The 25166-nt window shown below is 37.2% G+C and overlaps 1 long non-coding RNA gene across 2 annotated transcripts in view; it reads right to left on the reverse strand.

The window, feature by feature from the left end:
* Positions 1-24852, reverse strand: part of LOC134740021 (uncharacterized) — a 48337-nt gene extending 23485 nt beyond the window's left edge. Inside the window, exon 1 of one of the 2 annotated variants that reach the window (XR_010127254.1) lies at positions 24674-24852. This is a non-coding gene — a long non-coding RNA (uncharacterized LOC134740021). Of the gene's footprint in view, positions 1-24638 lie in introns of both variants that reach the window. The other variant, XR_010127255.1, reaches the window with a different exon arrangement.
* Between the last annotated feature and the right edge of the window lie 314 nt (positions 24853-25166).

A 25166-nucleotide genomic window follows, 5' to 3' on the forward strand; every position in this document is an offset into this window, starting at 1 on the left:
CACAATCAAAATAAACAGGCTGGCTGGAAAAAGTAAGCCCTGGGCAGGGGCCAGGCAAAAAGTAAAAGCAGAGCTGGTCCTCATGCCACCTAAGGTCTGATGCTGATGTGTGCTGTACATAGTGAGAGCTTCTGTGTAAAAGATTCTCAACGTGGACACTAAGTCCAGAGAGTTAGGGCCTCGCCACCAGCTAATGATAGCTGCATATTCTGTAAACAAACCATACTAACATCTTAAAGAAAAGCCCATCTTCTCTCTGTCACACGTAGCTGCTTGAGTCAGAGCTGGTTTAATCCAAACTTAAGCTTCCAGCCACGCAAACAAGAATTCTTTTATTTTATTTACTTATTTTTAACTTGTATTTTAGGTTCAGTGGTACACGTGCAGGTTTGTTACATAGGTAAACTTGTGTCGTGAGAGTTTGTTGTACAGATTGTTTCATCACCAGGTACTAAGCCAAGTACCCAGTAGTCTCTTTTTCTGATCTTCTCCCTCCTCCCACCCTCCAACCTCAAAGTAGACCCCAGTGTCTGTTGTTCACTTCTTTGTGTTCATGTGTTCTCATCATTTAGCTCCCACTTATAAGTGAGAACATGGGCATTTGATTTTCTTGTGTTAGTTTGCTAAGGCTAATGGCCTCCAGCTCTATCCATGTTCCCACAAAAGACACGGTCTCATTCTTTTTTATGGCTGCATAGTATTCCATAGTGTATATATACCACATTGTCTTTATCCAGTCTACCATTGATGGGAATTTAGGTTGATTCCATGTCTTTGTTATTGTGAATTGTGCTGCAATGAACATTTGCATGCATGTCTCTTTATGGTAAAATAATTTACATTCCTTTGGTTACATATCCACTAATGGGATTGCTGGGACAAGTGGTAGTTCTGGCAAACAAGAATTTTTACACTCTCCAGAAACCAATAATCTTCGAATTAGTATCCTGTCTATTAAAATGACCAAACAACCAAGAATCAACAAACAACCAAAAACATGTATGGAGAGGCTGGGCGCCGTGGCTCACGCCTGTAATCCCAGCACTTTGGGAGGCCAAGGTGGTCGGATTACCTGAGGTCGGGAGTTTGAGACCAGCCTGACCAACATGGAAAAACCCTGTCTCTACTAAAAATACAAAAATTAGCTGGGTGTGGTAGTGAGCACCTGTAATCCCAGCTACTCAGGAGGCTGAGGCAGGAGAATTGCTTGAACCTGGGAGGCGGAGGTTGCAGTGAGCCAAGATCGTGCCACTGCCCCAGCCTGGGTGACAAGAGCAAGACTCCATCTCAAAAAAAAAAAAAAAAAAAAAAAAAAGAAGATGCACAGAGAAGCAACAAACTCCATCTCAAAAAAAAAAAAGAAGATGCACAGAGAAGCAACAAACTCAATAGTCAGAAACTACAACCTGAGAAAATGCAATATAGGGCACAGAATAAGGTGCTGAAATAAGTATGTTTAATGTCTTCAGAGAGATTCTAGGGAGTTCCGAACCCATAAAAATTAAAATAAAAATGGCCACTAAACACTAATAAAGATGTTTAAGATTATTAAGATATTTACAATAAGTAAAAGAGTTGGAAAAAAGGGAAGCAGTGATCATTCCAAGTCCGTATGAACTGATGAAGCACAAGTCATGCCTCAATCATTTCATTTCCTGTTTTTAGAGGTCATCAGACTAGTAGATCGGGGAATTCCAGTGGCATCATATGTCTTGTGTCTAGAAAGCCATTAATTTATTGTTTCATGATACTGTACTCTAAAAACTAATTATATCTTACCAGTGATTGATGGTTAGAAAAGTAAGCTAATAGAAATTTCCATCACCTCGTATAGAAATTTCTAATTATCCCTCTAGATTGTAAACTTCTTGAAAGAATAAAACATTTTCTGTGTCATATTCAGCCTATCCCCATTGCCTAGAACAATACTCAGCAAATGACAGAGACTCATTAGAAATTTATTGAATGATAATTATATTTAATTGTAATTAATGCAAAGTCTGTGTTTAAAAGCAGGTATGAGATGAAAGGGAAGTAGCCGGCTTCTCAGTTCATTTGGGAACAATGTAGGGGTTTTAGTTGATTGTCTACTTAATGTTGTCAATATTGTGACATGGTGGTTAAGAGAGATAGAGATAAAAGGCTATGGTCATTGACAAATAGTGCAGAACACAGGTAGAAGAGCTGTGACAGAGTGTATTTTTCCAAACAGTATCTCTCATCCCACACCCTTTCTTTCAATGTGACTTTGACTTTTGACACTCCTCCCACTGACAGGTGGCGGTCTATGTTTCTACCCCTTGAATCTGTGTGGGTTTGTAACTATGCCGAAGTATGATCATTTGACTTGCTAGGCCAGATCATAAAAGGCCATACAGCTTCTTCCCAGTTCTCTTGGGATACTCACTCTTGAAATCCATGATGTTACATCAACAGCTCCAATTGAGGTCTCAATTGACAGCCAGCATGAACCAGATATGTAGGCAAACAAGCTTTCAGATGATTTCAGCATTAGCCATTAAGTCATCCCAGCCTTAAAATGTCCCCAGCTGAGGTCCCAGACAGAATAGGCAAGCCATTCTTCTGTGGTCCTTTCAAATTCCTGACCCACAGGATCTATTTGCAGAACAAAATAGTTTTTGTTTTATGCCACTAAAATTTGGGGCAATTTGTTACAGCAGCCATTGATAACTGGAACAATAAGAAAAGAGATATGTAAATTGTGCTGTATTTACTCAATGAAATATTATGCTGCCACAATTAGAAGAGTTCATATTGAAATAGAATGTTTATTATTATTATTATTCATTTACTCATTAAAGAAACATTTTTGAGCCTACTATGTGCTAGGGGATGTCTGAGGATACAACACTGACTCAAACAAAGTCCCTACTCAAAGTCCTCTCCCTGGCCTGTACATTTTGATGTCTCCCATTATTAAGTCCTCAGTTTTTGTGGTTTTAACCACTGACGGTGTTCAAAATTCTATCTTTAGCTCTGACCTCTATCTTGAGCTTCACATCTGCATATTAAATGCTTACCTGCTGTCACAAAGTTGGCTATCCCACAGGCACCCTAAACTTTAGTCAGCGTCACTAATACCTACACATGGTCCTGAACCAGCAACCTTGGAGTTATTGAAGATTTCTCTCTCTCCTCTCATCTCCCACCGCTTGACAACCTTGGCTTTACAGCCACAGAAGCCACTGAGCTTACGCCCACATTATCTGAACCCATCCCCTTTTTCCATCCCACTGCCACTGCCTGGGTCTATGTCATCATTTCTTGCTTGGGTCCCCAAAACAGTCTCCTAATTAGTCTTTCCACCACCAGGAGCCTCAAATTCCTACTATACAATGCTGTTATAATATTTTTTCATAACATACAAATATAATTGTAACTATCATGCTTAAAATTTTTCACTTATCCTTCTTCAGAATAAAGTCCAAGATTCTTATCGCTGACATATAAATAGAAGGAAGTTACAGAACAGCATGCAGGGTATGATCCCACTTTCTAAACATATATAAACATACTCCCACATATATGGGTATATGTATGTTTATATATGTATAAAGTTACTGGATGTTCAATAAAATGTCAACAGGTATAATCTCAGAGTGAAACATTTCAGATGACTATTTTTTTCTTTGTGTTGTATGTATTATTTTAATACATACAATATCAAAACCCTTATCAAAAAATGAACGTTTCATTTTTACAGAAACAAGAAAACATTAAAAATGTTAAAGAGAGAGACTCTTTGATATCCAGTATTGGCCTGTGCAGCTTTGCAGTTTCCCTTTCCTCTCCCAGTCCCTGACATCATGTTGATCACTTTCATTATCTCGGCAAATTTGCTCTCCAAGAGCCTCCAGTCCTTCAGACATCCAGCTTCTGATCCCTACACACTTACCAGAGTTCAAGTCAGTTATCATTTACAAGAAGCTTTTTCTAGCCAGTCTCTTCTCTAAGCTCCTATGTTGACTTCTACCACCACCTATTACACTGCTCCATAACCATCTATCGGCCTCCATCTTTATAGTCAGTCCTACACACCAAGGTATCCACAGAACCCACCACAAGGCTAGCATACTGACAGCATTCAATAAAATGTTTCTCAAGGAACTCAGTGAAATACTATTTGGGGGAAACAAGAGAGGTCAGTGGCAAAGGTTTTGGCATTCTACTCCTTGGGTTCAAACTTCTAGTTCTGTCACTTTCCAGCTGTGTAACCTTAGAAAAGTTACTTAACCTCTTTGTACTTTAGTTGTGACATCTATAATATGAAAATAGTAACTATGTCATAGGGTTGTTGTGAAGATTAAGTGATATAAAGTGTAAACAAGTTCCACTGATGGTTTCACTACTGAATTATATCAAACATTTAAAGAAGAACTAATACTAGTCCTACTCTAACTTTTCCAAAAAATTGAAGAGAAGGGAAACTTCCAAATTTGTTTTACAAGGCCAGCATCTTCCTGATACCAAAGACCAGTAAAGAAAATTATAGGCCAATACTCCTGATGAACATGGATGCAAAAATCCTCAACAAAATATTTGCAAACAAAATTGAACAGCACATTAAAAGGAGCATTCACCTTGATTAAGTGAGATTTATCCCTGGGATGCAAGGATGGTTCACCATATGCAAATCAAAAACTGTGATATATCACATCAGAATAAAGGACAATAACCATATGATAATGTCAACAGATGCAGAAAAGTTATTCAACAAAATTCAACATCATTTAATGATTAGGAAAAAAAACTCTCAAAAAATTAGGTATAGAAGGAATGTACCTCAACACAATAAAGGCCCAATAGGACAATCTCATAGCTAAAGTCATACTCAATGACCTATAATCTTCTATGAATTATAAAGAAAATTTCCACACAATGGAAATCCTATCATCATGTCATTTGTGAAAACATGGATGAACTTGGAAGACATTATGTTTAGTGAAATAAACAGACATAGAAAGACAAATACCTCACTTATGATCTCACTTATATATGGAGTATAAAAAAGACAAACACAGAAACAGAGAGTAAAATGAAGGTTACCAGAAGCTGGGGTGGAGTGGCGAGACTGAGGAGATGGCAGTCAAGAACGCAAACTAATAAAGCTTGAATATTGTCTTTTTCACACTCTGCTGTACTCACATGAAATATTTTCAGTTATCGTAATTTCCATTTTTAGTGATCCTTTAGAATTATAGTTTTACTAAATGTTTCCTTAGCAAAATTTCTGACTTGATAAATACCTGTTATATAAAATGAAGGGGAAATGAAAGCAACTGAATTTAACAGAATTAAACATAATTGAATTGAATTGCAAAATATGCAAAGGTATTGAAGTACTTAAATGTACCTATATTATTGTCACTAGGGGGAGCTCAGCACTTAATTTGTATTCTAAAAGCGTCCACCTTGCTGGCAAACAAAACAGCAGTTTGTATCCCATTGTGCTGTGTGAGGAGCTTCTAAATAAACTAACAGCATTATTTTCCTAGAAAATGAAAGCGACTGAATGCATTAGCTCTCATGCTTTTCACGGTATTCGGAGCAAGTATAAATGGTTCATCTCTGTGGCGCCACTGTCAAAATAACACATACACTTCTTTGAATGTAGCTCCAAAATGGCTCATGCTTTTTGCAATGGTCCAAGATGGAACAGAGGAATAAAGATTAGAACACGATGCATGAAATGTGCTTCAGCACATAGTTCTCAGTGGGAGAGTCTATGCAGGTCAGACAGCAGAGTAACCACAGGAACAAGATCTGAACCTCAGGAGATTCTCCACCTTTAAAGCTGTATCATTATTACATGTGAACTTCTTATAAGTATACTTCTTACAATAGATGCCTTTTTTATAAGCAAGGGAGACCTCTATTTTGTCGCCACTCCTTATGGCCAAAAGCCATGAACTTTGGACTCAAGCTGTTCTTTAAAAAGATTAGATGAGATGTTTAAAAGACAGTAAACCTTTGCCATGTCCTGGGGCTCACAGATTTTGAACAAAAATAAAAGACAGAACTAGTTTTCATGAGAATAATTGAATCAAATGAGCCTGTAAATAAAATTAAAATAATAACATCACATTTTTTTCACAAGCCTGATTTCTAGTGAAGTTAAAACATAATAAAAATAAGAGATCCAGGCATTCCTTTCTACTTTCCCAGACAAGAGCCAGTAAATACGAGCCTCAAGACACCCCAAACACGGCTATGTGCAAGGCCTGAGAGGAGGTGCTGAAATTCATGAAATCACAGATGTAAAATCTGGAAGGAACTCCAGAGTAACTGTCTACCGCTCACCTACACAGAAGTCCCTCGTGCCACCTCTGATCGCTGTGCCTTCTTGGGCAGTTGTGCTGTTCACATAGCGGGAAGGGGATCCCACCCTGTGTTCAGGCAGCCTCATCTCATTGGATGTCTCTACTTCTGCCAGAGAAACTCTTCTGTCTTCAGAACTGGAATTTCCTGCTGTATAACATCATACTTTTATTCTGATTCTGCCTTTTAGCAGAAGGTTAAAAAGTCTCTTTTCTTGTTCTCCGGGAAGGTGTTGAATATAAACATGGACACAAGTCCTCCCCAGCTACTACTTTCTTTTCCCCAGTCCCATGCCCCCTCTCACCAAGACTTTTTATATCCAGCCAAAATATTACAGGTTTAATGACTTTTCAAAATTAAAATGTACTTTTATCATTTTTCCCTTGGTACAAAACTTTGGAGAAAAATTAGAAAATTCAGATGTGCCAAATGAAGAAAATGACCTTACTGCTCAGAAGTAATCTTAGTTATCTGATTTCCTATGTCAACATATATCTCTTTATTACATTTTTTTCATAAAATAGGATATTATTGTTTTCAGCTCTTTTTCATATAATCAATTAATAAATTACCTACAACCACATTTTTAAAGCTGAATAGTTCTCTACTGGGTGTTTGTACCATATTTATTTAAATAATTCACTACTGTGGGATATTTAGGTAGTTTTGAATTTGGGCTATTAGAATAATCACTAAAAAATTATTGTAGATGCATTTTTTCCAAGACATTTGTATTATTTTCTTCCATATTCATTTGCTAAACTAAAATTTCTAGTTTTTAGTGGTTAAACCCTTTAATTCAAAAGTAAAAATATGTTCTTTATTTCCACAACAACTTGTTATGAAACATAGTCCAACTCCATCACTGTCCTCATCGACTTCAAAATCGTAAAAAGTGTACCTCTCTTTGGACACTTTTTCTGAGAAGCTGCCTCTCTCCCTCAATATCATTTTGTCAAAGAGGTTACCTGAGCTCCTAGATTAGGTCTCTGTTATAAAGCCTCATCACACCTTTTACTTGTCCTTCACGGTATTTTTCATTATTGTAACTAAGTAGGTGATACTATGATGATTTATTTAATTCCTGGCCTGTTAGAGTCACAAAAGTAGAGACTATGTCTGCTATTTCAGTGACTAGCAAAAAAATATGTACTAAATAAAACACTTATTGAATAAATGGAAATATTTCTATATTTTAGAGCAGAGTGTATGTAGACCAATGAAGTCTACCACCTCTGGTGAATAAGAAATACGATTTAGTGTTCTATATTCACAGTCCTTATTCTGCAGGGCTGGCAGAAAGTTATATTGAGGGTTTCCACATCTTATCACCTCACCTCCTGATGAGTCATAGTTTAGGGATTTTTCTACACAGGGCATTGAAGAAGTCCTTCTGGTCATTGATCATCTGTCCACAGACATTACCTGGCCACTTTTCCTCTCTACATGCCCTCTTTAGGTCTATGGCTTTTCACAGCTTCTGTGATACGTCTGGGACATGCTGGTGGGGATGTAGAGAGGTCCTACTTTAAGGTAAATAAAAGCTGGCTGAAAATTTTTTGTTATCACTCCCCAGCTGTCCTAGCCCAGGTGCTTAACATGTGAGTGAAAGGTCTTCAGATGACTCTTCCCTCAGCAACCATCCAAATGCAGGTATATAGGAAACGTCAAGCAGAAACCACCCAGCTCAGCCCATCAACCCCCAGAACAGTGAGAGATAATAATAAGTCACTAAGTATGCAGTAGTTTGATATATAGCAAGAGACAACTAGAATACACCACTTGGGAATATAATTTGACATATTAAAATTTTTAATTAATACATACTTTAACTCCAGAATTTCATATATTTATTCTATAGATATGCTGAAGCACATACAAAGTAACATGTAACAAGATATACATTGTAGCTTTGTTTACATTAGCAAAAGACCAGAAATAATCTATATGTCTCCACAGAGGACAGGTGAAATATGGTCTGGTAAAGAGAAACAATGGAATATGCTATTTAAAAGAATGATGAATCACAGTATACACTAATATGAAATCATATGAAATAATCCCCAAGTTATTTGTCATTTTCACAGCAAAGTGCAGGACCGTATGTTTAAGGTGCAATCATTTGTACAATAAAAATAATATGCATATGTATACCTTTGTAAATGCATGTAAAATCTCTAGAAGAATACATAAGAAAATGGGTAACTATTGTCTCTGGGAAGGGGACTTGGACATCTGAAGGACAAGGAGTGAGAGAACAACATTTCATGTAAACTTTTTCAACTCTGTACTATCAGCACGTATATATTACCTATTCAAATAACTTTCACAGAAATGACCCAGTTACACCACTAGACTATCTTCTTCTTCTTTTTTTTTTTTTTTTTTTTTTTTGGGACAGAGTCTTGCTCTGTCACCCAGGCTGGAGTGCAGTGGCTTCTGTCTCAGCTCACTGCAACCTCCGCCTCCCAGGTTCAAGAGATTCTCCTGCCTCAGCCTCCCAAGTAGCTGGGATTACAGGCATCCGCCACCACGCCCAGATAATTTCGTATTTTTAGTAGAGGTGGGGATTCACCACATTGGCCAGGCTGATCTCAAACTCCTGACCTCGGTGATCTGCCTGCCTTGGCCTCCCAAAGGGCTGGGATTATAGGCATCAGCCACTGTGCCCAGCCACTATCCTCATTTTAAAGATGAGAAAACTAAGCTCTGAGAGCTGAGGTGATTTGTTCCACACGTGACAGCTAGCCAGTAACAGAGCAAGGTCTGGAAATGACTCCTCAAGTGGAGCTCTTTTGCTTGGCTAGAATCCCTTAAGTTTACCGCTTTTTAGTACGTTGTTTCTTTCAGCATTTCCAAAAAGTACATTTTTCAGCCTGTTCTACTTCCAGACTAAAGTCCCTTAGAACTAAATATACTTGTGTTGTATTAGTTTCCTATTGCTGCTGTCACAAATGACCACAAACCTAGTGGCTTGAAACAACTCAAATTAATTTTCTTACAGTTCTGGAGGCCTTAAGTCCAAAATGAGTCTTACTAGGATAAAACCACAGCATTGCTAGAGCTGCATTCCTTCGGGAGGCTCCAGGGAAGAGCCTATTTCCTTGTTTTGCCCAGCTTCTAGAGATGGCATGCATTCCTTGGTTCACGGCCCTGTTCCTCCACATTCAAAGCACATCACTCTGACTTCCACTGGCCCATTTCCTTCTTTGATCATCTTTGATCTTCCTGCCTCCCTGTTTTAAGAACCCTTGTGATTATATTGGGCTTACGTGGATAGTACATACAGGATAATCTTTCCATGTCAAGATCCTTAATTTAATCACACCTGCAAAGTCCCTTTTAAGATGTAAGGTAACATTCATAGGTTCTGAGGATTAGGATATGAACATGTTTGAGAGGCCATTATTCAGCCTACCACATTAGACCTAAGTTTAGGGAAGTCTCATAAATGCTGTCTCAGTTTCTCCATCTATAAAGAAAGAATAAGAATGCTACCTATTTTGTATGGTTATTTTGCAGATTACATAAGTTAATATATTTAAAGAGCATGGAACACTGCCTGACACATTGTAAGCAATGGGTATATATTATCTGTAATAGTAGTTATTGTTTACTGACCCTCTAGTTGATAGCATGTTAGAGCCTTTCATCAAGAGGATTAATAATCTCTTATTTCTTCCTTTAGATCTAACATATGCTAAGAATATAAAAAAGAGGCTTTTACTTAATTTTAGCAAAACACAGTGTAACAAAGTCAGTTTTGAGGGAAATAACACACTCAACAGATGAATAGAATTAATTTAGAATAATAGCTAACATTTTAGATCATATCTTCCATCTGTGCATTTTCCAGTATTTAACATACACAGTGAGCCCTTGTAATCAATCTGAAGTGTTTGTTGAGATTTACTACTTTCAAGGCTCTGTGCAACAGGGATACAAAAGGCAGAGACATTTCAGGTTATTCTGGATTTTAACAGCTGAGATAAGTGAATCTCAAGGAGACCAACTTGCAGAGCGTCACACAGCCAGAACTGGAGCTGAGAATGTGACTCAGAAGATGAACTATAAACAGAAAAAAAAATGGGAAAGACACTGCACTATATATTATATGTGCTAAATGACTATAAGTGTGAAGAGATTTGAGATTAGGAAGAATCCATTAAGATGGATGGATCAGAAAAAGCATCATTAAAGAAATGTGTAACTTTTGGATAAAGAGAGTAAAGAGAGAGAAGAGAAAAGTTAAATTTTGAGTGTGAGCCAAGACACAGAAGAAAATATCCCAGAAATGTGCTGGAGAAAGTGTGCATTGAGTATTTATTTGTAACGGAGAGCAGAGATAGAAAGCAAATGACTTCTCCATAACTTACACTGTGGGGCGAGGATGGAAGAGAACTACATGTGGGAAGGGAGGCTTTTGGCCAACTCTTCCACAGTGCAGGGCAAGGTCCACAGGACGTCCCATCTCCCAAGCCATTCCTGATGCAGCAGGAAGCCAAGCAACAAGTGGCCAAAATAGTTCATTTTAGAAGAAGGTAGAGACAAAGTTGTCTTTCTTAAAGCTTGAGACATCATGTAAGCTCTGCTTCTTGATATTACAAATACATGTACCTGGCCAGGCGCAGTGGCTCACGCCTGTAATCCCAGCACTTTGAGAAGCCAAGGCAGGTGGATCACAGGAGGCCAGGAGTTCAAGACCAGTCTGGCCTACATCGTGAAACCCTGTCTCTACTAAAAATACAAAAATAATTAGCCGGGTTTGGCGGTGCATGTCCGGAATCCCAGTTACTCAGGAGGCTGAGGCATGAGAATCACTTGAACTCACCAAGTAGAGGTTGCAGTGAGCTGAGATCACGCCACCGCACCCCAGCCTGGGAAACAGAGCAAGACTCTGTCAAAAAAAAAAAAAAAGAAAGAAAAACAAAAAACAAACAAACAAACAAAAATCACCCCCCAAAACAAAAACAAATACACCTACCTACAAGGTAGAGTTCAACATGAAAGCTAAGGCCCGGGAAAGTTTGATAACTAATCTTCGAAAGACATGTAATTACTACGATTATTGGACATTTAAAAAATGCTGAGAACTGTGCTATCACTTGCTTTACATATATTAAGCCCTTTTAAACCCCCCCCGAGGTAGGCATTATTATCTCCATTTCACAAAATGAGAAGCCAGAAAGACAGCCAAGAAATTAGTGTTCATTCTCTACATAACCGCACTGAGTACCTCACATTTTCCACCCATGGCAGCCTCTCTCTGTTCAGTGGTGGATTCTGTACAAATGAAATAAATTCTTCCCTGGCTTGTTTTTGTTTCTTGAAAAATATTGCAAGAGATTTCTGTAAACTGACTGACAAAGTCCCAGAAAGAGAAATGTAATAAATGCTAGATAATCTCTATGTTGAGTAACCTCAAGACCATGAAACTTGATTCCTCTACGTCTGTACTGAGAAGATGGCAAGGAGAGGGGAGAATGGCAGCAGCATTTCCTTTTCTTTTTGCTTCCTCCAATCAGATATGGCTGAAGCAAGCAATCTTTGTCTGAGGTGCATACCAAGAAGTTGGGAAAGGTTTGGGATAGATCACGGATGAGTCAGGAACGATTCTATCTCCTATTGCCAGGAAGAAATAGCTGAGCACAGCTGGGCAACCTGAGCTGCGTGTAATTCTGTTATAGCTAACAGGACCCAGAATATCTGGGCCATCAGCTTATTGACTGCTACCTCTAATGCTAGAAGAAATGAGTGTTTTCTCTATGAAAATAATTGTCGAAATGCATTTAAAATTTTAATGAAATTCTTCCCCACACTACCCCCACCCAACTCCTTCCCTTCCAAAGCAAAAGTTCCCAAAATATATGGCTTTGTGATACACTTAGTGTCTCAGTATTTTTATCATATGCCTCAGGCCAAAAGAAATACCTAATAGGCCAGGTGCGATAGCTCACACCTGTAATCCCAGCCCTTTGGGAGGCCGAAGTGGGCAGATCACCTGAGGTTGGCAGTTTGAGACCAGCCTGCCAACATAGTGAAACCCATCGCTACCAAAAATACAAAAATTAGCCAGGCATGGGGGTGCATGCCTGTAATCCTAGCAACTTCACAGGCTGAGGCACAACCATGGCTTGAACCCAGGAGGTGGGGGTTGCAGTGAGCCAAGATCGCGCCACTGCACTACAACCTGGATGACAGAGTGAGACTCTGTTTCAAAAAAAAAAAGAGAGAGAGGGAGAGAAAAGAAATACCTAATAGTTAGGCTTATTAGGTAGTTAGGGCCAATTTAATTTGACAAATAAATACTTATGTCTTATCAACATAATGGCCATTTGAAAAAAATCAGATACAAAAATAAAAGAAAAAATTGTACTGTCATTTTACTCCTACAGGGCCTCAATTACTTACTGAGGGGATATGTGTGCTGGCTGGTGATTGGACAACTTCTCAAACCTCAGACACCACCACCCGCAGTTTCTGGTTTACACATGGATTTTTCTAAGGGTAACTACTTTTTATCAGCAACTGCTTTTGTTTCAGCAACAGATGAAAACCCAACCTCGCAAAAATATTACAGGAGGATTAGCATGAACTAATTTTAAAACTGAACTATTTTGAGCTTGGAATTTACAAATAACACTGTGATCCCTCGTGAGTGCATTGAGGGTGCTAAGGCACACAGTTTGGAATCTGTGATGGAAAGTTAAGCTACTGAGGTTGAAGCTTAGAAGAGTACATGAAGTGGAACTTCCCCATTTTCTCAGTATTTGCTCCTTTGCCCCGGGGAACACATGTTCTAGAGGAGGACACAAAAAGGAAGTAGCAGCCAGGGGCTGAGATCCACCAGGTGCTGTTCTTTTAGTCTGATCCTTAGAGAAACATCCCTGCCAAACTCTCAGAACCACCACCGCTTGCCCCTGTCTAGCATGGAAGTGGTGATTTTTTAATCAGGCTGTCTCTTTTCATTTGTATAATCCTTTCTTAAAAAAACAACTTGATGTTGTAGAAGGAGAGCTAGATTTACAGATGACTGGATTGGGGCCCTTCTTCTACCACCTCATAAGTAACCTTGGGCAGGTCACTTACTGTTTCCAAACTTTAGTTCTGAAGATAATCCCTTTCCACGTGCAATCCAATATTTTAGTCATAACTATATAACACATTTGAATGAGGCAAAATTTCTCTAACTCAATGTGTATAAGAATCATTTGAGGGCCATGGTTAAAACGCAGAAACCTAGGCTCAATTCTCAAATATTCTCATATAGCAGGTCTAGGATGGGACCCAGGAATCTGCTCTTTTAACAAGGAGCGTCCCCCGCCCCCCAATGACATAGACTCAGGTAGGTTAGGAGTTGAGAAACATTAGTAAAAGGTATTGTTTATTTAAATAGTTGCATGTATATAATTTCATCCTCTCAACTAACCTTTTAAAGTAGTTGGACTAGCATTATTTTCATTTTCAGAAGAAGAAACTGAGATTGTAAAAGTAGGATGATGGTGGCAGCCCCAGATCTTCTGTGCAGGTAGGGCGTTGGCATGGCAACCTGGCCACAAAGCTGGATAACTGGTTTTGTAGACACCATTGCATAACAGGTACACTATTTCACTCAGATTGGATGGAGCTTGAGGCTGCTGATGGCCTCTCCCAAGGCCCCACAACTCCCAAAGTCCTTGGCCCTATTCCATTAAGAGGCTTGTCTAACTTTCTCTCAGTCACTGTGAGGCAGAGTTCGAACCAGAGCCAGAACTCTTAGTCTAGTTCTCTAGCCATTACTACCTCACATTGACACTACGTTTGTTTTTGGAAATACAATATCTGCCTGAATTTATGCTATCTTTTTAGTTAACACTCTGCCCTTAGTAAATATAGAAAAGTAATGTATTCTTCAAAAGTAAGGTATTTAATCAAGGCTTAGAGAAGTTTTTTCCTAGACATTTACTTTGCCTACCCTAGGAGGAGTCACTAATCAATATTATTGTTATTAAAGTAATAGGATTAATACAAGACCCACTTTACTGATCTTTCACTCTGGGCCAGGTAGTATGCTAAACCCTTTACAAATAATATGTCTAATCCTTACATCAGCACAATCAGAAAAATGTCAAAACTTCATTTTAAAGATGAGGGACTGAGACTCAGAGAGACCAAATAACTTAAATTCACATGGCTTGCTAACATACATAGAGTCATCATTTAAAACCGGGTCTCTGGGATTCTAAATTCCTGATATTTCCTCTGTATCACTCCGCCTCCTTGTGTTAGTAGACATTATTCTAATGATCAGAGAGACTGAACTTGTCTTATATATAACATACCTAATACATAAATGTCTGCCCACTAAACTGCATATTCCTTGAGGACAGGATATCCTACTCATTTTTGGATTTCGCGTACCTAACAAAGTGCCTGGCACACAGCAAATGCTCAATAAGTGTTTAATAAATTAAAAAATTTTTTGAGTATATAGATACATCTAATATTTCAAACAAAGCGTACTTTAAAACATTTTTAGTTTTTCTCAGTCAATAAAACTCTTGACCAAATAAGAAAAACTCTGTCAAGCTATGGTTTTCACGAAATATAAAACTTTCTTTGTTTCCTAATAGCTGAGCTACAAGTAACTTTCTCACAGTTAGGGAAGGATCATGAGGTCACTCGGTCCACCCTGGAATGGAATGCCCACTTGTTGCTTGTTCAGGGAACTGATGATGCCAACAATTCTTTGTCTTTGGTATAATCAGACTCTGAAATGGGTCCAGCCCTCTCGGTACAGGCTGCCAATGCAGGCAGCATCGCTTCCAGATAATTGCCCTCAGTTCTGCTGACTTGGAAAATCAACTCCCAGTCAGACAGGGTGCCCCTATTCAGATGGGACCAGTGTTTCTTAACTTTTTTTTTTAGCGGTTGGGGGGTGCTGGAGGAGATGCATGAAACACTTTGAAATAAAAGTGGATTCATGTGAATCCTGAAGCCAAGGTCAATCAACACCTAAAATAAGATTTAAAAGTAAACTATTTTGCAAAACCAAGCATTTTCTTTTCCCACTTCTAAAATATTTTCTACTGGAAATGATTTGAGTTGGGTAAAGTATAGCTTTCAGTGGCTTATCTAATAGATGGAGAGACATCAGAGTGATTTCTGACACTCCTTATGACCCAAAACATTATTCATCAGCAGCTTGTCCTGGCTACTTTTTCATTCTATTGTTGGCATTGGCACATCTGGGGAAAGTTCGTATTTCCATCAAAGAAAAACACAGGTTAAAAGAAAACTACATAGTATAATTTTATTTCCACTGAGTGAGCTTGGCAAGCTATTACAACTTTCACTCCTAAGCTCAATGTATAAGATGTTAGTTATCTAGGGGTTATACTCACTTCTTACACATTTAAAGGCAGCAATACATGCTGAGTTATGGCTATGAAGAATCTCCCTACAGCTATTCTCAGCGTCAAGACAGTGCCCTGACCACTATGTTTACAAGTGTTTTTGACTTTGCAGTATCTGCAACTACAAATGGCACACACAAAGTATCCCCAAACACTTTCTTGGCAAAACCAGTTTGGAAACCTTTATCTTACTCATGAGGCATGTTTCTGTTATGTAATACAGCACACTGTGAAGAATCACAAGGCCTGGAAGGACTGTACCCTCTCCAGCATTTCTAGATCAGAGGTGAAATAACAAAAGAATATGAATTGATAAGACTATAAAGAGAAAATGTTTTTTCAAGCTGTAGTTGAGGGAAATTGCAGTGATCCACCCAAAGGCCTGTTATTTGCTCTGGTAAATATTATTTTACTATTTTACAACTGAGGAAGCCAAGTTTGGGAGAATATAACTAACTTTCCCAGTAGCACTGCTAGATAATACGACAAAGGTAAGATGACAAAGTCAAATGATCCCATATCCCAATACCACATGGATTCTGACATCCTTTCCGTAACTGAATATACATGAAAAATACTATTGTTTAGTTATTTCAGATACTATGGGAGGCAAGATTAATGTGAATAATAGAGTGTAAATAAAAGAAACATTTTCTTAAACTTGGATATGTGTTTCCATATCTGTGTTTGAATATGGACGTTGCTAAAACCCTTAAAATTCATAAAACTGCCTCATTCCCCAAAGCCAGGATAGAAATTTAGCTATCTTGATTTCAAAGCAAACCTCATATTTCTTTCCCTTTCAATGACTTTTGGATTTGGAATTTACAAGGCACAAAATGAGATTAATGTACTTATGGGGATAAAATAACTGATTTGAAATCAGAATTCTCTGAAACACATGGTTACTGTTTTGCAAAATATAATCTAGGGTTATACACAAGAAAGGTGATACTGTTAACAGAGAAGTTACTAGAACTGAGCTAATGAAAATGTCATTGGAAAGTTAAAGACAAAATTTATTTTAGATAAGCCTGTATCGTTTACGCATTCACAGGACTAAGCAGGGGATACTTTAGTAACATGCCTTGCTATTTCTAAATCATGGAGAGACAGAAGAATGCTTGGAATTAAAAAGGTAGTTGAACTAATTAATCTGCAATGATGTTTTCAGACTGAAATGTTACATTCTAAGTTTCTGAAAGAATTACACTTTGTAGCCAGCTAAAGATCTTGGAAAGGAATACACATATTAAACATCCTGACAAATATTTTCCTATCTACAAGGTTTTTAAATTCCTGCAGCATATGATAACAATGGAAAATCTAGATAACTAAAACTGTATTATATGATATGGGGTTGTGGTTTTCATTAATAATAACAATACAACATCAAAAATATTAAATCAACAATATAAGTAGTATATGCTTTTAGAAATTAAAAAAATTAAAAAGAAAATTTTAAAATATACTGAAAGGTAAAGAGCAAAAACAAATACTAAACCATGCCAAACACAAATAAAGGTAACATGTTGATGTGTTTTCTTCATATCTTTTTTTCAAACATAAGGCTTCGGCATTTTTTAACACATATAATTGAAACCATACAAATCTGTACACTTGTTTTGCATTCTGTGTGAATCTGCCCCATCTTATTTAACCATTCTCCTATAGTCAGACATACAGAATATATTCTTTTCAAATATAAGTAACATTGTTACTACAATTATATTGAAAAAAAGATTGTTTCTGACAATCTTTTGTTTTAGCAAAGATGGTTGGTAGCAAGAGGATCAAAATATATAAATCATTTAAAATTTTATTCAACATTACAAACTATATTTCATTAGTTCTATGATGCACATTTTAAAAAATTTTTAAATCTCTGAATTTGTAATGCAACATACAACCCATGAAGTCAAATTTCACTTTTGGCTAGGCAGTAGTTTTCATTGCCTTCGTGTGTGTCAACTCAGTGGGTACACCTGGTAGCAACAACTGGATCACAGTACCCCTCCACATTTTGGTTCACAAGCTCTAAAAGGGATCATTTGAAGAAAAAATAACAGTCTTGGCTATTTCCTGGGAAATTTCTATTGACATCCTTCTGGCAAGATCAAGAACACACGTTTCAAAATTTACCTACTGGGATTTAGCCACTCCCACTGAAAGAAAGACATAACATTTTAACCTTGATAGCACAGGAGACAAAATTATGTAAAGAAATGTGGACATAAACAACTCCAAGTAAAAGAGTAACACGGCGATTTGGATTCTGAATATAAAGTGGTTTGCTTGTATTTTTCTTTTTATACATGCATTAGAAATATAAATAATAAAAATTCATCTCTAAAGAATTCTAAAATAACTAAGTATAAAACAAATATTATAAATGATAAGAAATCATTGTGTTAAAGTATAGGCAGCTTTATTTCTTCCTTAGTGATTAAAGTTGCATCTTAAAATTGAAGGAGTTAAAAAAATATGACATTCTGACTATTGACTATTTAGATGAAAGGCATTTGAAAAAACAGCAGGTGTGGCTGGGCGCGGTGGCTCACTCCTGTAATCCCAGCACTTTGGGAGGCTGAGGCAGGTGGATCACGAGGTCAGGAGATCGAGACCATCTTGGCTAACACGGTGAAACCCCGTCTCTACTAAAAAATACAAAAAATTAGCCGGGCGCAGTGGCGGGCGCTTGTAATCCCAGCTACTCAGGAGGCTGAGGCAGGAGAATGGCATGAACCCGGGAGGTGGAGCTTGCAGTGAGCCAAGATAGTGCCACTGCAGTCCGGCCTGGGTGAAAGAGACTCCGTCTCAAAAAAAAAAAGAAAAAACAGCAGGTGCAAAAAGATCACTCCGAACTCTGTGCTGTTTCTTAAACGCAGAAGATGAAATTCCCATGTGAAGGATGCAACATCCTTATCCTCAAGGACAAGAAGTCAAGACCAAGAGAACTATATACAGACCTATTAAAATAATTCTTATCTTTTAAGCTCCCCACATAACTTAGTTGCATCTTCACAATTATTCTTTGTCCAATTCAGTATGTAAGTAACTGACACTTAACTGATTCTTTAGGTCTTCATGTCTTTATGAAGATGCCAGTGCAATATAAAACTTGTATTAAATAATTTGTGTGCTTTTCTTCTATTGATGTATCTTATGTCAATTTAATTTTCAGACTCAGCCAGGATCCTAAGAGGATGGAGGTAGAGTTTTTCCATCTCCACAGTTTCTTAGAATAAAGATGGGAATCTAAAAGATGGGAATGCCTACTTAGGAGGCTGAGGTGGGAGGATCATTTAAGCCTGGGAGATCAAAAGCAGTCTGGGCAACAAGGCAAGACCCCATCTCAAACAATCAAAGACTGGGTTGCTCCACTTGTTCTGGAGCCTGAGGAGGTGATCCTGGGAGAACTGACAAAAGCTGGCAGAAGGCAGGAATTCTTAACAAAGTCAGTTATCCTGGGTCTCTGTCTATAGTGTCTGGTTGAGAGACGAAGACAAAAAAATTTTCCTTATTCCTTCCTTTCCAAATTCAGATTGGCAAAAGAAAAATGTAACAACTGGTTCTCTGAATTGTGACCCTTTTGAATTTGGATCTGGCTACTGCTTGGTCACTGATCCACACTTTCAGGAATGGTTTTTGTTTTCCTTGTTTCTCTTTTGTATTATTTGTTATAAGGAGCAAATTCACAGTAAGATTCTCCTTTTATTTTCTTTTATGTCTTGAGAGCTCAGCTTTGTGACTAGTGAAAATATTATCTCTGGTCTCTGCCAGCCATTGGGGGTGCAAGTTGTTAGGCTTGCATCAGGCAGCTCAGCTAGCCCGCTGGCTAGGAGTCAAAAACACAAAGTGTCTCTTACTGTGACTGACAATGCCATCTCTCAGGGGAATCTGTCTTAACTGTCTCAACCTTCCATGCCTTGTTAACAATGGAGGTCTTGGCTTTCTTAGGTTATTTTTGGGAGTAACTTTGGATCTTGAGGTGGACTGCATCTTTTGCACCCTCTTTGGAACACACTCTTGCATCTAGGATGAAAAGACTTACTGATTTTAAGCCAAAAAAAAAAAACTTATTGGTTTTTAGTCAAAATTAAAGTAGGTATAATTAGATTATGTAGTAGATTTGCTTTTTCTTAACTAAAAGTATTTTTATGGATAGCTCTCATTCTAGAAACAAAAAACCACCAAAACTGTCCTATTGATACCTATGGGAAGATATGGTTTAAAGCAAGAAAATAAGTGCTTACATAAATAAAGTATTATCCCAGGACAAATAAAAACTAACTTAAATGTTCTTTAAGGTCATGTGATCTGAGATAATCCTTGGGTTAAAAAAAAGCTAGTTTAAGGTTAGTGGTTTAATTAAAGCAGGCATACCTTCAGAATTGTCAACATTAAATATAATGCATACAACTTATTCTACTTGGATTTACTAATCAAAAATCTTACATATGTTTAAGATTGTAAAATTATAAATTCAATCTAAGAATAAAATGTACAATAAAAGTAAATTACCTAATGTATGTCAAGCACGACAGTAAAAGAGAAAAAGGAAGGGCTGAATGTTTAACTTTGTAGGTGCTTTACTTCGATAGTGTTTAATACTTGCCTAATATATATAGATATGGATAAAAATGGTCAGCAAAACGATAAGTTAATGATGAGATGTAATGTCTCACAAAGTTTTCATGAACAATTCAAGTATAATTGTTAAAACAAAGTAAACTAATAAATGTTAATGTAAATAGAATAACAGTTTATAAATAAACTTTTCAACACTGATATGTTTTATCAGGTATGTCTATCTAAACATAGTTTCCAGAATCTTTTTGGTGACTTAAAACCTTCAGTTATATTAACTGAAATGATGGATATTCATGGAATGTCTAGGTCATTTCCAAATAAAATATAATACTCAAACATTAATTGCTGAAAATAAGTTTAAGCTTGTTTATGTTTGACTTATTGTTACAGAGGAACAAAAAATATTTGGGTCTATTAATAAACATGTCCTGTGCCACATTGACAAATTGTGCTATAAGATAGCATATATTTCCAGAAATTAAGAAATAATGTATTCACTGATTTATGAAAGACAATGCTTGCTTCCGAGTTCTCACCAGAAACCGAAGTCATTAGGAGTTAAGAATCTAATTAATGTATATACTCAAAATTACTAGAAATAATAGGGGAAACAACTCTGTATACAAAGTACACAAGGAAAATAAGATTTTTGGTAAGAAAAGTTATAAGATATGAAAGATGTATTTTTGTTATGGAAAGAGTAATTTTGTTTTAGTTTAGAGGTATTTCAAAGGTTGTTTCAGAAAGAATCAATGAATAAAGGATAAAAACTGAAACGATACAGAAAGTCAAAAAGAGAACAAAAGAGGAAATCTTATATAATCAAGCTGAGTAAACTGAATGAATTTACTACATGGTTTTTTAGAATAAGCCTTAATATAAGGAGTAAACTGACGCAAAACTAGAATTTGGTCTTCTCTATTAAAAGAACAAAGTTTTCTTGGAGATTAGTCTGACGTTGATAAGAAAACTATAAAACCATTTTACTTTACCTTTTAAATAATTTGCCTAGAAAACAAAGATTTTGTGTTTTACCAGAATAATTTCTTGTGCTTCATGTTGTCTTTTATCAGGTCTCAATAATTTTAAAAAACTGAGCCCTGTTAAAGAAGCTAAGCTTTTCCCTACAACCTTTTCTAAGTTTCCATATTTGCCTTTAAAATCTTTTGTTACTCTGGTATGGTTTCACAGTTAATTGCGATCCTCTTTAATCAAGTGTTTAAACATTTTAACATTTTTGACAACTTTCTGAAATCAAATTTTTCTTTTCTTTTTTGAGAGGGAGTCTCGCTCTATCGCCCAGGCTAGAGTGCAGTGGCGCAATCTCAGCTCACTGCAACCTCTGCCTCCGGGTTTAAGGATTCTCCTGCCTCAGCCTCCCAAGTAGCTGAGATTACAAATGTCCACCACCACACCCAGCTAATTTTTGTATCTTAGTATAGACGGGGTTTCACCATATTGGCCAGGGTGGTCTCGAACTCCTGACCTGAAGTGATCCACCTGCCTCAGCCTCCCAAAGTGCTGGGATTACAGGCCTGAGCCACTGCACCCAACCAGAAATGTTCAAAATGGGATCCTGAAATGTCTGAAAAGCATTTATCCTCTCTCCTTATAAAAAGAGAGATCCTAAACTAATTAGGCTTATTTGGGATGCTAAATGTACATGGGATGCACTGTTACATAAGAGATTATATTTAACCCTTCTTTGAGCTATATTTATTATGTTATCAATATGACTATTTCCAAAATACTCATATTACTAGATCATGAATTCTTCTAGTTTCCTCTAATATTTGACAACTCTCCAAATTAATATTTCCAAATTTCTCCCATCCTTCTGACTTGAAATCTCTAAAAAATTAAAATTGCCCTTTTCCTAAGACCCTGAAAGCTGAAACTGGACAACCTAATATAAACTTCAGAGAAATCATTCTATGAGATCATGTGTGAACAACTTTCATGCCTGCTGCTATATAGATCACTTAGAAAGTTCATCAGCACACCCAATGGCATTACCAGAGATATTCAGACTACAAACCAGGAAATTCATCACAATTGCCACTACTTGTACTCACTCCTCTATCTAAAGATGCTTAAGAGCCCCACATCTAAACATCTTCTCAACTGACTGCCCACTGGACTAAAAAATTGGGTTTACAACTCGCTCCAACTATTATACTTTTTCCTTTTTTTTTTCCCCCAAAGAAATGCCTCTTATATAGCACTTGTTTGCTTACAACATCTAGAGGTCTAACTTAGATGGGAGCCCACCTACAACATTGCCTCCTAATATGAGATACAACTGCTTAACTGGACTGAACTATTCTCGTAACTAAGACTGATCCATTATGATTTGGGACAATATACTTACAATTGTTATCTTCTGCTTGTTCCAATTAATGTTCTTCTCTCCCTTTGCAGATATTTTGCTACTCACTTGATTTTTCTCTTCACAGCTCAGCTTTTAATATATGAAACTTCTAGGGAAGTTCCCGATGGAGGACAATGGAGTTAAAATACTGACTATTTAAGTTAAAGGCACTGGAAAAACAGTAGCTGTACTCTGACCTTTGTGCTGTTTCTTAAAAGCAGCAGATGAGATTCCCATGTGAAAGATGCAACATCTTTATCCTCAAGGATAAGAAGTCAAGACCAAGAAAAGTTTACACATAACTTGATAAACTAACTCTTCTATCTCCCCAAATAATTTATAGCTTCTTCATAACTTACTGTTCTTTATCCATTAGTAAGTGACTGTGTTTCTTCTGGTCTTTGTTTCTTTATGATACCTCCAGTGCCACCTAAAACTTGTATTAAATAATTTTGTATGCTTTTCTCCTATTGATCTGTCTTATGTCAATTTAATTCTTGGACTCAGCTGGGACCCTAAGAAGATGGAGGTGGAATTTTGCTGCCCCTACAAGATCAATGACGTTTTAGATCCAACAAAGCACACTCACTGAATTGCCGAATTGCTCTTCACAGGTGTTACATAAATTTACAAACCAGCAAAGTGTGATGGTGGCCAAACAGTTAAACATTTTTAAATTATATTAAAATATTTTAAAATTCTATATTACATATAGAATATATTAGGAAATAAAATAAAATTTAAAAACTTATTAAAGCATTTATATTTATGAAAGACTACTTAAATATAAATTTCCACACATCTTTCACCTTGTGCAAATTAGGTGCATAAGAAATATTTGTTGATGATAATGTGCTTCTTAATGCTGTAGTAGTAGTATTAAAATATAATATTATTGAGGTAATAGTTAAACATGAAATATTTTGACATTAAAATAGTTTGCCGTTTTGCCAGGTGCAGTGGCTTACGCCTGTAACCCCAGCACTTTGGGAGGCCGAGCTGGGCGGATCATTTAACGTCAGGTGTTTGAGACCAGCCTGACCAACATGGTGAAACCCTGCCTCTATTAAAAATACAAAAAAGTTAGCTGGGTGTGGTGGTGCACGCCTGTAGTCCCAGCTATTTGGGAGGCTGAGGCAGGAGAAACGCTTGAATTTGGGAGGCAAAGATTGCAGTGGGCCAAGATCGCGCCACTGCACTCCATCCTGGGCAACAGAGTGAGATTCTGTCTCAAAAAAAAAAAAACACACATACACACACAAAAAACAGTCTGCCTTTTAAAAGATATTTATAGTAAAGGAAAACTTATAACAGATTCACTCTCATCCCCTTCACAACTAATACATCACAGTTTTTCTAAAACTGTGTTTCTTTAATTGTCAGAACAACAGCTGGATTTAAATTAAGATGAAGCAAGATCTGGAGGATCTAGAGAATATAATAATAAAAATATAGAATAAAATAATTTAAGCTTTCGTTTATTAAGTATCTATAGAACCAGGCCAAATACACACATCCTATCAAATAAAAATTTCATGCAGTGGGTATTATTATCCCTAGTTTACAGAAGATGAAACTAAATCTCTGGCCAAGTATTTAGAGTGAAATCACAGCGGCAGTCAATGGCAGAGAGGTTTCAAATTTAGGTCTCTCTGACTTTGAAGCATTTTACAGTTTATTTTAATCATTACATTCCCAATTTGTAACTAAATACTAACTCTCCTCTGTACCCAAACAAAATTCTGATCTCCAAATTACAGACACAAGACCTAAAGAAAATACTTCCAACATATAAGACAAATGATTCATATCCCTTATAAACAAATCACTCCCACAGACAAGGCTAATGATAGTCATAGATATGACCAGGCAAGTCTAGGAACATAAATACAAATTGCTAATAAATATTTAAGTAAATATTTAAAAACACGTTATCTTACGAGTGAATGGGGAACTGCAAATTGAAGTAAGATACCATTTTTGGCCGGGCACGGTGGCTCACGCCTGTAATCCCGCACTTTGGGAGGCCGAGGCGGGCGGATCACGAGGTCAGGAGATCGACACCATCCTGGCTAACACGGTGAAACCCCGTCTCTACTAAACACACACAAAAAAAAGCCGGGCGTGGTGGCGGGCGCCTGCAGTCCCAGCTGCTCCGGAGGCTGAGGCAGGAGAATGGCGGGAACCCGGGAGGCGGAGCTTGCAATGAGCCAAGATCGCGCCACTGCACTCCAGCATGGGCGACAGAGACTCCGCCTCAAAAAAAAAAAAAAAAAAAGATACCATTTTTATTTATGAGATAGACAAAAATTCGAAACATCACAATGGAGGACAGGATTTGAGAATTAGTACCTATAAAAATATTTATTACTATTTTTGGGACTATAAAATAGCACCTATTTTAAAAAGTCAAGATACACATACCTTTTGGCCTATCGGGACTATTTCTTAGTATGTCTCCTATAGAA

The sequence above is a fragment of the Pongo pygmaeus genome, chromosome 7 (assembly GCF_028885625.2).
Source record: "Pongo pygmaeus isolate AG05252 chromosome 7, NHGRI_mPonPyg2-v2.0_pri, whole genome shotgun sequence".
NCBI lineage: Eukaryota > Metazoa > Chordata > Mammalia > Primates > Hominidae > Pongo > Pongo pygmaeus.